At 41.0% G+C, this 14,570-nt stretch overlaps 1 protein-coding gene across 1 annotated transcript in view; it reads left to right on the forward strand.

Moving 5' to 3' along the window:
- The first annotated feature begins 4,484 nt into the window (after positions 1–4,484).
- LATS1 (large tumor suppressor kinase 1) overlaps positions 4,485–14,570 on the forward strand; it is a 49,982-nt gene continuing 39,896 nt past the window's right edge. Inside the window, exon 1 of the mRNA XM_028103390.2 lies at positions 4,485–4,683. The gene's annotated coding sequence lies outside the window, so the exon portion shown is untranslated. The remainder of the gene's footprint in view (positions 4,684–14,570) is intronic.

Consider the following 14,570-nt stretch of genomic DNA (forward strand, 5'->3'; position numbering starts at 1 on the left):
CTTTTTAAAATCCCTTCAATGGTTTCTAATGGGCAAAGTTCTCTCTGCATTGTTTCTTGCCCTTCTTGGCTAAATTCCAAAACTTCCAAACTCCTTTTAGTTGTCATTTTCTCCAGGAAGCCTTTCCTGGCCTCTGCCAATTTGCCTAAATTGTACTCTGCTTCAAAAGCCCATTGTGCTGTGCTTACAGCTGTATTAAGCAGCCTGTCTCTACTGGACCACACAAACAAGGCCCATACCTTAGTGTGGTATTAATAATGTTTAATATAGTATCTGATCCATGGTAAACACTGAATCAGTGCAAACTGAGCTGAACTAACCTCACAATCTTGTTTTCCCTTAAAAAAATACTCCCTTTTGCCACCAAAGACCATCATTAAAGTGTGACCTCCAAAATGAACACTAGGTGGCCTCCCTCAGAGTTGACTTAAGTCTCACTATCCTGGTTCTTGGTACAGTATTCCTTTGTAATGCTGTCTCAGCTTATTTTAACTATTCTGGCATCTGTTCAGTTAGACTGCTGACTAGTTAGTTGAACTTAAACCCTTTACCTTTTTCACACATGTAGTATACTATACTGTACTGCCCCTAGTGTTGTTAATGCAGATGATTTTGATCCTTACTATAGGTCAATCCCTGTCTAAAAGACAAATCTTATTTCCATACAGGAAAGAACTAACAATCTCCTGTGAATGTTTTCAGCAGAAGCTGATCATTTTCAGAATTTCCCAGCATGATCTACACTCTCACCCCATTGGTTAGGCGACAGGATAAATGTACTGAAGTGCTTAGGCCCACTCCTCTAGTCCTCCCAATTATCAGTGACATGTAAATCATTGTATTTGACTATAGTTATTGAAATCTTTATAAACCTAATTTATTGACATTCTGCCCCATTTATCTTGTTCACAAAGCTGCTGTGGGGGAGATAACTGTGCTATGGCTATCCCATCAAAAATTTTGTATAATTGAAAAATTCCTTGTCCTTTGTAACGCTTCCATTTCAGAGTATTGTGGAAACATCCTTTTAATAATCCATTCTAGAATCTTGTCTAGGAAGATACTAAGTTCACCAGTATAGTTTGTATCAAGCCTTCATTCAAGCTTATGGTATCAATATGGTACCCAGCTCAGACTAGTTACATGGTATGAAGCAGTAGCAGTGCTCTAGTCTTATAGATTAGAAACCTGGAGACATTTGAACTATGACAAGCAAGTATTCAAACTCTTAGCAGTATCTTCTGAACCACAACATTAAGTGGCAATGTACAGAACTAACAGACTACCATCATCTTAGCTTCAAAACAATTTGAACATTTTGCTGTATTAGGTGAACAAGGAGGGAGAAAACCATGGGGAGGAGGTAGGTAAGAAGTGAGAAGTAGAATGACTAGAGTATAGCTGATCAGATTAAAAAAAAATTTAATTAAAAATAAACTAATGTTCAGTTCCAAACTGTCATAACTAGACTTTGGGGGACAGTAGCTGGCAGACTAGCCTAACAGAGTCATCAGAAACACATCAGCTGTCAATAATTTTTGTGCAGGCCATGGACATAAGAAGCTAAACTGTAATAGTAGACTGTAAAATAATAGCTGCAACTCATCAAAACAGATTTTACCCCTTCATAGTATGGAATGAAGTTAAATTTTAATATTTCTTAGCAAGAGATGTTCTACAAACAATGATACTCCAGTAGTAACAAGCATACCTAGAAACTAGATTTGCTTTTTTTTTTAAGATTTTATTTATTTATTTGAGACAGAGAGAGAGCACAAGCAGGGTAAAGGGCAGAGGGCAGAGGGAGAAGCAGACTCCCTGCTGAGCAGGTAGCCCAATGCAGGGCTCTATCCCGGGACTCCTGGATCATGACCTGAGCGGAAGGCAGATGCTTAACTGACTGAGCCACCCAGGTGCCCCCAGATTTGGTTTCTAATACCATTCTCCAATAAAAGGAACAAGGACTTCTTGGAGAGACAGGGAACATATAAGATAGCTTGAAGCATCTTGTACTGTCAGAAAGTAAGGAAGTTCTTTTTTTTTTTTTTTTAAGTAGGCTCCACACTCCATGGAGCCCAATGTGGTGGTTGAACTCATGACCTGAGATGAGTCAGATGCTTAACCACCTCAGCCACGCTGGTGCCCCGTAAGGGAGTTCTTTTAAAAAACAATTTTAAGGGGCGCCTGGGTGGCTTAGTCGTTAGGCATCTGCCTTTGGCTCAGGTCGTGATCCCAGGGTCCTGGGATCGAGCCCCACATCGGGCTCTCTGCTCAGCGGAAAGCTTGCTTCTCTCTCCCACTCCCCCTGCTTGTGTTCCTGCTCTTGCTATCTCTGTGAAATAAATAAAATCTTTAAAAACAAAAATTTTTTTAAATGTCTTAATAATGGGGGAGAGGAGGGGTATGTCAAAGGGACACAGAAGCCAATTCAACTGGAAGAGCTCCCAATAGTCAAAGCTGGAACAATTTGATCAGCAAAATAAAATAAACTATAAAATAAATATCCATGAGTCCATATTGATATGTTTAAAAAAAAATAATGGAGAAGAGACGAATCTGCTCAGAATTCCAACTGATTTATGTAAATTCTCTGCCCAAAAAGAGACAGAATGCAATTCTTCACCCCTTAAGCGTGGGCTGCTCATAGTCTATAGCCTTCCCCTAAGACTGAGCTACTGGGAGGACTTAAGTTTCGAGGGCCACATTGCTCTTCAGACTTCTTCCATGTTTGCTGTCCCTATTCCTACAGTCACCCAAGCATGAAATTTGGCCCCTACATCTGTTGATAAAAATAAAATGAAACCCCAAGTCCCCATTTGCATGAAGTATTGAAAAGTTGAGTAGGTTGAGCCTGGACCAAGTGTTTTCCATCACAGCAATACAAAGCCCTTCAAATGCAGTGGTAGGTATTGCCATCCAGACATCCAGCAGCCTTAGTAAGCATTTCCCTGCTCTTTCACCTCCCCCCATTCCCCAGCCTCAGCCGCTTTTCATCTTAGGGATTGCTACATCTTTCCTGATCATTCCTTCTCTTCTTTCCTGCTCTTCTCTCCCCCTGCTTCATTGGAGTTAAACCTCCCGTCTCAGATAGAGCAATTCACTAATCTCCTTGAATAATCTAGGAAATTTCCCCAGAACAGTAGTTTATGGAGATACTCGACTTTAGGCTTAGAATTGAAGAGCTTAAGAAGTTCCCTGGATGATGACAGAGGTGACAAGATTTGGGGGGCAGTATGTCTCTTCAGATACATAATCCTGAGAAGGGCAAGCAGGCCTGTGAACATATTAGATTCATATAATTTTGAGGCTGAAAGGGTCTCCAAAGGTTACTTAGTCCTGCAGTTGAAGAAAGTAAGACCTAAGGCTATTATGTGACCCACCTTGGGTCATACACTGTATCTTCTACAATCTCTGTGCTTGTGCTTACAGAGCTTCAACCAAGTGCTCTTGGAATGGAATATTTTCTTTTAACAGAGGTTTTCACATTTGAACTTCAGGATACAATGGCCAGTACCTAATTTAACATCATGAAAAGAAGTCTTTTAATTCGAAGAAAATCTTTATAGTTAGTCTCTAGTAGAAGAATGAAAAGATGTTTGAGGGGCTCCTGCCTGGCTCAGTCGGTAGAGCCTGTGACTTGGATCTTCCGGTTGTGAGTTCCAGCCCCATGTTGGGTGTAGAGATTACTTAAAAAATAAAATCTTAAAGAAAAGAAAGATGTTTGAAAATACTGTATTTTCTAGAGGCAGATTTGGCAAAGACACTCTTTACAAAGGGTAGATGGTACTTGCAAACACCATAAGCCTAATGATCCCATCCCAAACTTCTAATTCAACTTAGCAAGAAATAAAACCTCTTCTGACAGTCACCGTTATTCCAATTATGGCAATAATGACTTCCCCGTCTACCGATTCGGTTGACAGGTTAAAAATCTCCAAACTCTGTTAACCCTGTCTTGGCTCAAGAATATATTAATCTGGCTGATTCCGCAAATACTTAACTACAGACTTACTCGAGGAGAGTGCTAAGCAAAACTCAATTCATTTCAAAGCCTCTAGAAATCTCGATCCTGGTTCCCACAGCGAGGTTTCAGGGCAACTCATTGCTGTTTCCTTCTGAGAATTAAACTCCTTGAGATGCGCGTCTTATTCTCTATCCGTGCACAGACAGAGCTCAATAAAAAAAAGACACTGAAATGAGTGGACTTGGGAGGGGGAGAGCCTGATCCCACGAGCCAGGGCGAGTCACCTGGGCAGCGCCAGGCGGGGGCGACGCGGGGCGACGCTCGCCAACACGCTGAGAAGAGGGCGACCGGGGGAGGGTGGCAGGCCGCAGGCCGCGCGCCGGCTGCTGGCGGCCGGGCGGACAGAAGCCCCCAGTCCTCGGCCCCCGCGCAAGCGACGCCGGGAAATGCCTACATCCGGGAAACCTGCGGCGGAGTGCGGCGGCGGCGACACCGAGTGGAAGGCAAAATGGCGGCGGCGGCGGTGGACTGGTGCTGAGGGGAGAGCCAGGTCCCCGCGACCCTCGCGACGGGCCGCGCTGGCCTGGAGCAGCTCCCCGGCGTCTCTCCCCGCCCTGCCCCACCAGGGATACTTGGAGTCCCCGGGACGGGCTCCAGCCGCCTGGGCGACCGCCCTCGGGCCCGTGGCCGCTGTCCAGGAGCCCCGCTCTCCCCTGCAGGTAGGTCTGGGGCGGGCGTAGCGGGTGGGGCTCACTCTCTCCTCCCGAGACCGAGTTGGCGGGGCGGTGGCCGCCGGGGCCCACGCCCAGCCCCGCTGGCGGGGGTCCAGGGGCTGCTGCGGACGGGCGGGCCGGGCCGAGGCGGCCCGGTGCGGGCCTGATTTGGCTGGTTGCATGGACCTGAGCTGAGCCCTGCCCTGGGGAAGCGAGGGTTGGCCGCGCCCGGGGCTGAAGGAAGAGCCGCAGCCACCGCGGCCTTGGAAGTGCCGGTTAGGTTGGGGAGAGTCTGACTTGCTGGAGGCTTTGCGCGGAGTGTCTCCCACTTCCACCCCTATCCCGAGCACGGACGGGTCAGTGTTTGGGAAGGAAGGAAAGTGAAAGGTGGTTCTGAAAGAAAATTGCAGTGAAAGAGGCGCAGTTCTTTGCATCCCAGAGAGACTCGATCCTGGATTTACCTTGAGGAAAGCCTGGGAATTTCTGTTTCCAGTCCACTGTAATGTTATCTTACTGTTCATAGTCGGAAGGGGTAGGAGGGATGGAAGGGTTTTTATGGAGTAGGAATGTGTACCTAAATAAAATGAAGGAAACAAAAGGAAAGGAATATTATTTGTTATAACTTCAAAAAGAACTTGGATCTCAAAGAGTGCCTCTCCGGTGATTTGATTTAACCCCATTCTCTCACTTCTCCAATTGAAAGTTATTTTCTAAGAGAACAAAGTTTAATGTTTGTCGCCCCATATGTTACTGTGACTTAAAAAATATATATCGTTGTGTAGACGTTATTCATAAATCTAGTGAGGAATAAGTAAATAAATACAGTCTCACACACAAATATTGTGTCACTTCACCCAGGATCATGAAGCTTGTCAGGCCTTTATGGATTATTTATTGAAGATTAAAATTCTTTATCAGATTTCCTTCATGAGGAAGAAAAGGTAGGACATTATAATTGGAATGAATGTTCTCTGCTAAGGTAGCTACATTTGTGATTTAAGTAAGGTTATTTCTTTCCATAAAATGTTCATAGGCAGGTAAAATGAGCTAGTTGATTCCCTCAGGCAGTGGAGGAATTTGACTGATTTAACAGTAAAAGTAGCGGCATTGTATTCTCCTGATCAGATGCTGCTGCAAGAAACTGGATCGTGGCACATGCTGGGGAAGGCGCATTCTTTCTGTGCTTGAATATCTATTGAATATGCCTTGCCACTCTCCAAAAGCAAATAAAAAAAGTACTTCTACATTTTTTTTTTGGTATGAAAAAATTTAGAAGTTTTTTTTTGTATGATACCTGTTTTCTATAGGTTGTTTTGTTTTTAATAATAGTCCTTGTTATTCTCTATAAATATAGCCTTGGAATAGATCCAACTCTGGGTATTTAGTTTTCATTCTAGATGTTATATTTAGATTAGTGGCTTTTTTGTAGACCACAAAGTTATTTAGTCATTGAACAATATTTTTATCAAGTGGACATGGCATTTTTCAGCATAAAATAAAATATAGTGGTAGTTTTCACTTTTGATCAGCTTTGTAGAAAGCAAGTTGAAGAAAATATCATCAGTAAGCAAGAGAGTCTTGAATATTGCTGTCTAAGCAACTGAGACTGTATGCTACTAAGAAAGAAACAGTACATATTACTACTGTTGCTATTCTCATAACTGACTTAGTCAAAGCTCTGAGACAGGCCATCTTTTTTTATACCCGAGGTAACACTTTGAAATCTTATTATGTAATGGTACCTGGTTTTCCCCCAAGTTGAATGAGATATCTACAAAAACTGTTTGGGTTTGCTGACATATTTGATGAAGGTCTGAAGTTTCAAAGAAATGGTGGTTTTGTCTGTTCAGTCTAACCAATTTAAATGTTCCTTAAAAGAATGAGTGAGTCATGATCCCTGCCTTTAGGAAACTCAAGATGCAGGTTCTGATGAGAAGAGCACTGGGCCAGTTCAGGATGTGTGGATTCTATTTCTAGTGTGACCTCCAGCTGGCTGGGTGAACTTAGGCCGGTTTATCTCTCTGGATCCATTTCCTCATCTGGAGTGTGTATGGGGGGGTGGGATATATATATTTAAGATACCCTATTCTCTATGAATTTGTGATCTAGTAGGAAAAATGAGACAACTACAAGAGTAGGGCAAAAACATAGGTTTTATTTGACCATGCAAAGTGCATTTACAGTTCAGAGAAGGCTAACAAACAGGCAGTTCAATGAAATCTGTGAAGACGGCATGTGAATCCTTAAAAGTTGGGTATAATTTCTGTAAAAAAAAAAATATGGCAGGATCTCTCCCAAGAAGAAACAGGATGATTAAGGACATGAAGGTAGAAAAGCAGAGGTACAACAGCTGAGAGCAGGTAGTTTGGCCTGGTTAGAGTATAAGGTACCCTGGGGAGAGTCCGGGTGAGGGAGTGAAAAGAGGTAAGAAGATAACTGACTGACATTATTGAGTTGGGCATTTATTCTGTTTTTTTCTTTTAAAGATTTTATTTACTTATTTGACAGAGACACACAGCGAGAGAGGGAACACAAGCCGGGGGAGTGGGAGAGGGAGAAGCAGGCTTCCCGTGGAGTAGGGAGCCCAATGCGGGGCTCGATCCCAGGACCCTGGGATCATGACCTGAGCCAAAGGCAGATGCTTAACCGACTGAGCCACCCAGGCGTCCCCAGTGGGCATTTATTCTAAACATTTGACATACACCATTGACCCTTGAACAACACAGATATGAAGTGTGCGGGTCCACCTGTACTCAGATTTTTTTCATTAAATATATTGAAAATTTTTTGGAGATTTGCAACAATTTGAAAAAACATGAATTGTATAACCTAGAAATACTGAAAAAAAACTAAGAAAAAGTTAAAAGTTTTGTAAGAATACGGTATAATACTTATACAAAGTATATGTTAACTGTGTTTATGTTATCAGTAAGGCTTCTGGCCAACAGTAGGCTATTAATGGTTAAGTTCTGGGTGACTCAAAAGTTATACTCAGATTTTCAACTGCATAGGGGGTTGGCATCCCTAAGCCCTGTGTTGTTCAAGGATCAACTGTATTAAACTGTATTTTGAGCATAATGCTCAAAATAACCCAATTAGATAGGACCATTATTGCCCACATTTGAAGATGAAGAAACTGAGGCACAGCTTGCCAAGATTACACAGCCAGTTAGTGGTAGAACTGGGATTTGTACCCTGCAGTTTGACTCCAGAGCTCTCTAACCACTAATGTAAAGGAGTCATTGAGGGTGACATGATCAGAACTATTTATTTGGGGGGGCGCCTGGGTGGCTCAGTCGTTAAACGTCTGCCTTCGGCTCAGGTCATGATCCCAGGGTCCTGGGATCAAGCCCCACATCGGGCTCTCTGCTTAGCAGGAAGCCTGCCTCTCCCTCTCCCACTCCCCCTGCTTGTGTTCCCTCTCTCTCTGTGTCTCTCTCTGTCAAATAAATAAATAAAATCTTCAAAAAAAAAAAAACTATTTATTTGGAAGATTAATCTGGCACCAGTGTAACATGAGTTAGCGTGTTTCAAAGCAAAATAGCTTTTGAAGAATTCTTTTAAAAATTCTCTTTACTTATTATTAATTTGAATTTTCACGTTTACAATTAGCAAAGATTACTGAGATTTGTGTGTATGTGTGTGTGTGTTTTAAGATTTTATTTATTTATTTGACAGAGAGAGAGCACAAGTAGGCAGAGAGGCAGGCAGAGGGAGAGGGAGAAGCAGGCTCTCTGCTGAGCAGGGAGCCCGACGTGGGGCTTGATCCCAGGACCCTAGGATCATGACCTGAGCTGAAGGCAGACGCTTAACGACTGAGCCACCCAGGCACCCCAAACTAAGATTTGTTAATGCCAGTGTTGACCATATCTTGTTGGTTGGTTGGAATTATAAATTAGTACACCTTTCTGGAAGGCAGTCTGACATTAAGTGTCAGAATTTTATTTCATTTTATTTTTTTGGCATATCTTTTATTTTTTTCCTCTTTTTCAAAAATTGTATTTTATTTTAAACTCCAGTGTAGTTAACATACAGTGTTATATTTCAGGTGTATAATACAGTAATTCAACAATTCCATACATCATCCAGTGCTCATTACCACAAGTGCACTCCTTAATCCCTATCACCTATTTTACCGATCCCCCCACTCACCTCCCCTCTGGTAACCATCAGTTCTCTATAATTAAGGGTCTGTTTCTCCATCCATGTCCTTGCAAGTGGCAAGATTTCCTTCTTTTTTATGGCTGAATAATACCCCAATGTGTATGTGCGCCCTGTGTCTTCTTTATCCATTCATCTATTGATGGATGCTTCGGCTGCTCCCAATTTGGCAATTATAAATAATGCTGCTATAAACATAGGGGTGCACAGATCCCTTTGAATTAGTGTTCTTGTATTTTTGGGGTAAATACCCAGTAGTGCAATTACTGGATCTAATGGTAGTTCTATTTTTAACTTTTTGAGGGATTTCCATACTGTTTCTACAGTGGCTGTGCCAGTTTGCATTCCCACCAACAGTGCAGGAGGGTTCCTTTCTCTCCACATCCTCACCAACATTTGTTGTTTCTTGTGTTTTTGATTTTAGCAATTCAGATGTCAGGATTTTAAATACAGGCATATCTTGGAGATATTGCAGGTTTAGTTCCAGACCACTGCAATAAAACAAATATTGTAATAAAGCGAGTCAAATGAATTTTTTGGTTTCCCAGTGCATATGAGTCATGTTTACACTATACTGTAGTCTACTTGATAGTGCAATAGCATTACATCTAAAAAGATAATATATATACCTTAATTAAAAAATAAGTTACTGCTAAAAAATGCTAACCATCGTCTGAGCTTTTAGCAAGTCATAATCTTTTTTGCTGGTGGAAGGTCTTGCCTCCATGTTGATGGCTGCTGACTGATCAGGTTGGTGGTTGCTGAAGGTTAGGGTAGCTGTGGCAGTTTCTTAAAATAAGACAACAGTGAAGTTTGCTGTATCGATCGACTCTTCCTTTCATGAACGATTTCTCTCTAGCACACCAAGCTGTTTGATAACATTTTAACCACAGTAGAACTTCTTTCAGTATTGGAGCCAGTCCACTCAAAGCTTGCCACTGCTTTCTCAACTAAGTTAAGAAACTCAGTTAAGTTTATGTAATATTCTAAATCCTTTGTTGTCATTTCTTCAACAGTCTTCACAGCATCTTCATCAGCAGTAGATTCCATCTTGAGAAACTACTTTCTTTGCTCATCCATAAGGAAGCAATCCCTCATCTATTAGAGTTTTATCATGAGGTTGTACCACATATGTAGTTACTTCCTCCACTGAAGTCTTGAACCCCTCAAAATCAGCCATGAGGGTTGGAATCAGCTTCTTCCACACTCCTGTTAATGTTGCTATTTTGACCTCTAATTTATGAATTATAAATGTTCCTAATGGCATCTAGAATGGTGAATCATTGCAGGAAGGTTTTCTGGAAATGGAAAACCTGTCTGGAAAATGTTTGCCCAGATCTATCAGAGGAATCACTTTGTATGGCAACTATAGCCTTATGAAATGTATTTCTTAAATAATGAGACTTGAAAGTTGATATGACTCCTTGATCCATGGACTGCAGAATAGATGTTTGTTAGCAGGCATGAAAACAACATAAATTCCATTGTACATCTCCATCAGAGCTCTTGGGTGACCAGATACATTGTCAATGAACAGTTTTAATTTTGAAAGGAATCTTTTTTTCTGAGCAGTAGGTCTCAACAATGGGCTTAAAATATTCAGTAAACCATGTTGTATACAGATGTTCTGTCATCCAGGCATTGTTGTTACATTGATAAAGCACAGGCAGAGTAGGTTTAGCATAACTGTTAAGGGCCTTAGGATTTTTGGAATGGTAAAGTCACCAGCTGCATTAGTCTCTAACAAGAGAATCAGCTTGTCCTTTGAAGCTTTGAAGGCAGGCATTGACTTCTCTCTGGCTATGAAAGGCCTAGATGGCATTTTCTTCCAATAGAGGCTGTTTTACCTACAATGGAAATCTGTTGTTTAGTGGAACCACTTTTATTAATTATCTTAGATAGATTTTCTAGATAACTTGATGCACCTTCTAAATCAGTACTTGGCTGCTTCACCTTGCACTTTATGTTATGGAAATGGCTTTTTTCTTTAAATCTCAAGAACCTACCTCTGCTAGCTTCTTCTGCACCGTCTTTACCTCTCTGTCTTCACAGAATTGAAGAGAGGGAGGGCCTTGCTCTGGATTAGTCTGGCTTAAGGTAATGTTGTGGCTGGTTGATCTGTTAATACAAACCACCAAAACTTTCTCCATATTAGCAATAAGGGCATTTCGCTTTCTTATCATTCATGCATTCACTGGAGTGCACTTTTATTTGATTTATTATTTTTTTATTTTAAAGATTTTTATTTTCACGTACTCTCTACACCCAATGTAGGGCTCAAACTTACAACCCTGAGATCAAGTCATATGCTGTACCAACTGAGCCAGCCAGGCACGCCTGGAGTAGCACTTTTAATTTCCTTTAAGAACTTTTCCAGTGGGAGGAGGGCACCTGGGTGGCTCAGATGGTTAAGCGTCTGCCTTCGGCTCAGGTCATGATCCCAGGGTCCTGGGATCAAGCCTTACATGGACTCCCTGCTCATGCTCTCTCTCTGTCTCAAATGAATAAATAAAAAAATCTTAAAAAAAAAAACAAAACTTTTCCTGGGGTGTCTGGATGGCTCAGTCAGTTGGGTGTCTGACTCTTGGTTTTGGCTCAGGTCATGATCTCATGAGATGTGGGATCCAGCCCTGCCTCAGGCTCCTTGTCAGTGGAGAGTCCGCTTGAAAGATTCTCTCCCTCTGCCCCTACCCCTGCTCGCACTCTCATTCTTTCTCTCTAAAATAAATACATAAATCTTGGGGCGCCTGGGTGGCTCAGTCGTTAAGCATCTACCTTCAGCTCAGGTCATGATCCCAGGGTCCTGGGATCAAGCCCCACATCAGGCTCCCTCCTCAGCAGGAAGCCTGCTTCTCCCTCTCCCACTCTCCCTGCTTGTATTCCCTCTCTCGCTGTGTCTCTCTCTGTCAAATAAATAAATAAAATCTTTAAAAAAATAAAATCAATAAATACATAAATCTTAAAAAAAAAACACCAAAAACACTTTTCCTTTGCATTCACAACTTAGCTAACTGGCACAAGAAAAAAGAAAATCTTTAAAAATAAATAAATATTGACTTTTGTATATACTCAATTTCAGAGATCTCCCCTTCAGGTCCAAATATGGTTCCTCTTGGTCTGTCAGCTTTTGACATGCCTTCCTCACTAAGCTTATTCGTTTTTAGCTTTTTATTTATTTATTTATTTATTTTTAAAGATTTTATTTATTTGAGAGAGAGAGAGAATGATAGATAGAGAGCACGAGAGGGAAGAGGGTCAGAGGGAGAAGCAGACTCCCTGCTGAGCAGGGAGCCCGATGTGGGACTCGATCCCGGGACTCCAGGATCATGACCTGAGCTGAAGGCAGTCACTTAACCAACTGAGCCACCCAGGCGCCCTAGCTTCTTATTTAAAGCCAAGAGACCTGCAACTCTTCCTTTCACTTGAACACTTAGAGGCCATTATAGGGTTATTAATTGGTCTAATTTCAATATTGTTGTGTGTCAGGGAATCAGGATGCCTGAGGAGATGGGGGAATGGCTGGTGGGTGGAGCAGTCAGAACAACATCATCAAGTTTGCTGTCTTGTATGGGTGCAGTTCATGGTATACCAAATCAATTACAGTAATAGTGTCAGAGATCACTGATCACAGATTCCCATAACAAATATAATAATAATGAAAAGTTTTGGGAAATACTTAAAGAATTACCAAAATATGGCACAGAGACACAAAGTGAGTAAATACTGTTGGAAAATGGTGTCGATAGACTTGTTCAAGGCAAGGTTGCCACAGACCTTCAATTTGTTTTTTAAAAAAAAATGCAGTATCTGAAATGTAATAAAGAGAAGCCAAATAAAACTAGATATGCCTGTATGCATTCTCTTTGATGCAATAATTCCAGTTCTGGGAATTTTTTTTATTATAAAATATATATAAATAATATATAATAAATATATATAAATATTTATTTTTTTAAGTAGGCTCTATGCCCAGCATAGAGCCCAACATGGGGCTTGAACTCACAACCCTGAGATCGAGACCTGAGCTGAGATCCAGAGTCATACACTTAGCCAGCTAAGCCACCCAGTGCCTGGGAATTTGTCCTAAGGGAAATGCTCAACAATGTTTGCACAACAGTTTATTGTTTTATTTTTTAATGAACTAGTTTCGATATTTACAAGTAATATGTTATATACATGTAAGCTATGATCATAATAAAAAAAATTCATGAACTTTCCACCCGTCCTCAGAACTAGAATATTACCAATACAATTGAAGTTATCAATGTTTGAAACATTATAATAGCAAAAATTGGAAACAACCTAAATGCCCATGAGTAGGGGATAGGTAAATTATGGTACATATACATGATGTATTCAGTATTTAGTTATTTAGAAAAATAAGGCTGAATTGTCATATTTTCTCAGTTTCAAGAAATTCTAAACAGTAAGTCTAAAACCATCTGTTTAGTAACAGTATTTCAGGGAAAGAAATAGAAACATAGTTTTTTTATGGTCAATTTTTTCTTTTTTTTTTTAATTTATTTATTTGAGAGAGAGAGAACACAAGCAGGGGAAGGGGCAGAAGGAGAGGGAGAAGCAGATTCCCCACTGAGCGTGGAGCCTGCTGTGGGGCTCGATCCCAGGATGCTGGGATCAGGACCTGAGACGAAGACAGACGCTTAACTGGCTGAGCCACCTATAATTAATTTTTTCAGGTGCCCCTATAGTTAATTTTTTCAGTAATATTTCTTAAGAAAATTTTTTTAATTACGTAGTCTCTGTACCCATCATGGAGCTCAAACTTACATCCCAAGATCAAGAGTCATGTGCTCCACTGACTGAGCTAGTCAGGCGCCCCTAAACATAGTTTTTTATTAACCTTCAGTAGCATACATTTATCCAGTCAATTGTAGACCCCCCCCTTTTTTTTTGAATGGCAGTAAAGTTTGAGTTAGCCTTATTCACATTCAGAAAAAATTCTGGAGAAATTCTGAATGTGAATGAGGCTGAATTTCTTTGGGCTTTGCGGTAGTTAATATATAACATGGGGACATGCTACTTTTATTTTTTTTTATGATTGAGTGTATAATTTTGAGGCATATTGAAGAATACCGGGGTTTTGTCTTTTCTTTTTGCTTAAACTATTTTTTTCTTAGCTAAATGAATTACTGCTGGAAATTGAACATTTGATGATGATAACTCAGACAACTTTGACAGTTGTTTCATGTCTGAGTACATGTACTTTATGAATCTCTCCTACCTTTGAAAATTCTGTGATCTCACCTAAATTTGGCAATTCTTTATACCTTTAATTGCATTGCTTGAGTACAAAATGCTACATCATAGAATCTTTTTGAAAAAAAGACATTTGACTATTAATCAAGGGTCTAGATTCAACCATATGTGGTGCTGCCAATTGAAAATAACACAGTTGGGGGCACATAAGTGGCTCAGTCGGTTAAGCATCAGATTTTGATCTCAGCTCAGGTGTCCATCTCAGGGTTGTGAGTTCAAGCCCCACATTGGCTCCATGCTAGGCATGGCGCCTACTTAAAAACACACACACAGAGTTGAGATGACAAGGAAATTTCACCTCTTATTTATGGTCAAATTAGCTCTGTGCACTGTCTGCTGTTGCAGAACTTCTCTGCTTTGGAGCTGGCAAAATTTCTTTAAATATTGACTTTAAGGGGCACTTCACAGGCTCAGTCAGTAGAGCATGCAACTCTTGATCTCGGGGTTGTAAGTTT

This window comes from Eumetopias jubatus, unplaced genomic scaffold, assembly GCF_037043125.1.
Source record: "Eumetopias jubatus isolate StellerSeaLion01/CBP00866 unplaced genomic scaffold, mEumJub1_p1.0 scaffold_6, whole genome shotgun sequence".
Taxonomy (NCBI): domain Eukaryota; kingdom Metazoa; phylum Chordata; class Mammalia; order Carnivora; family Otariidae; genus Eumetopias; species Eumetopias jubatus.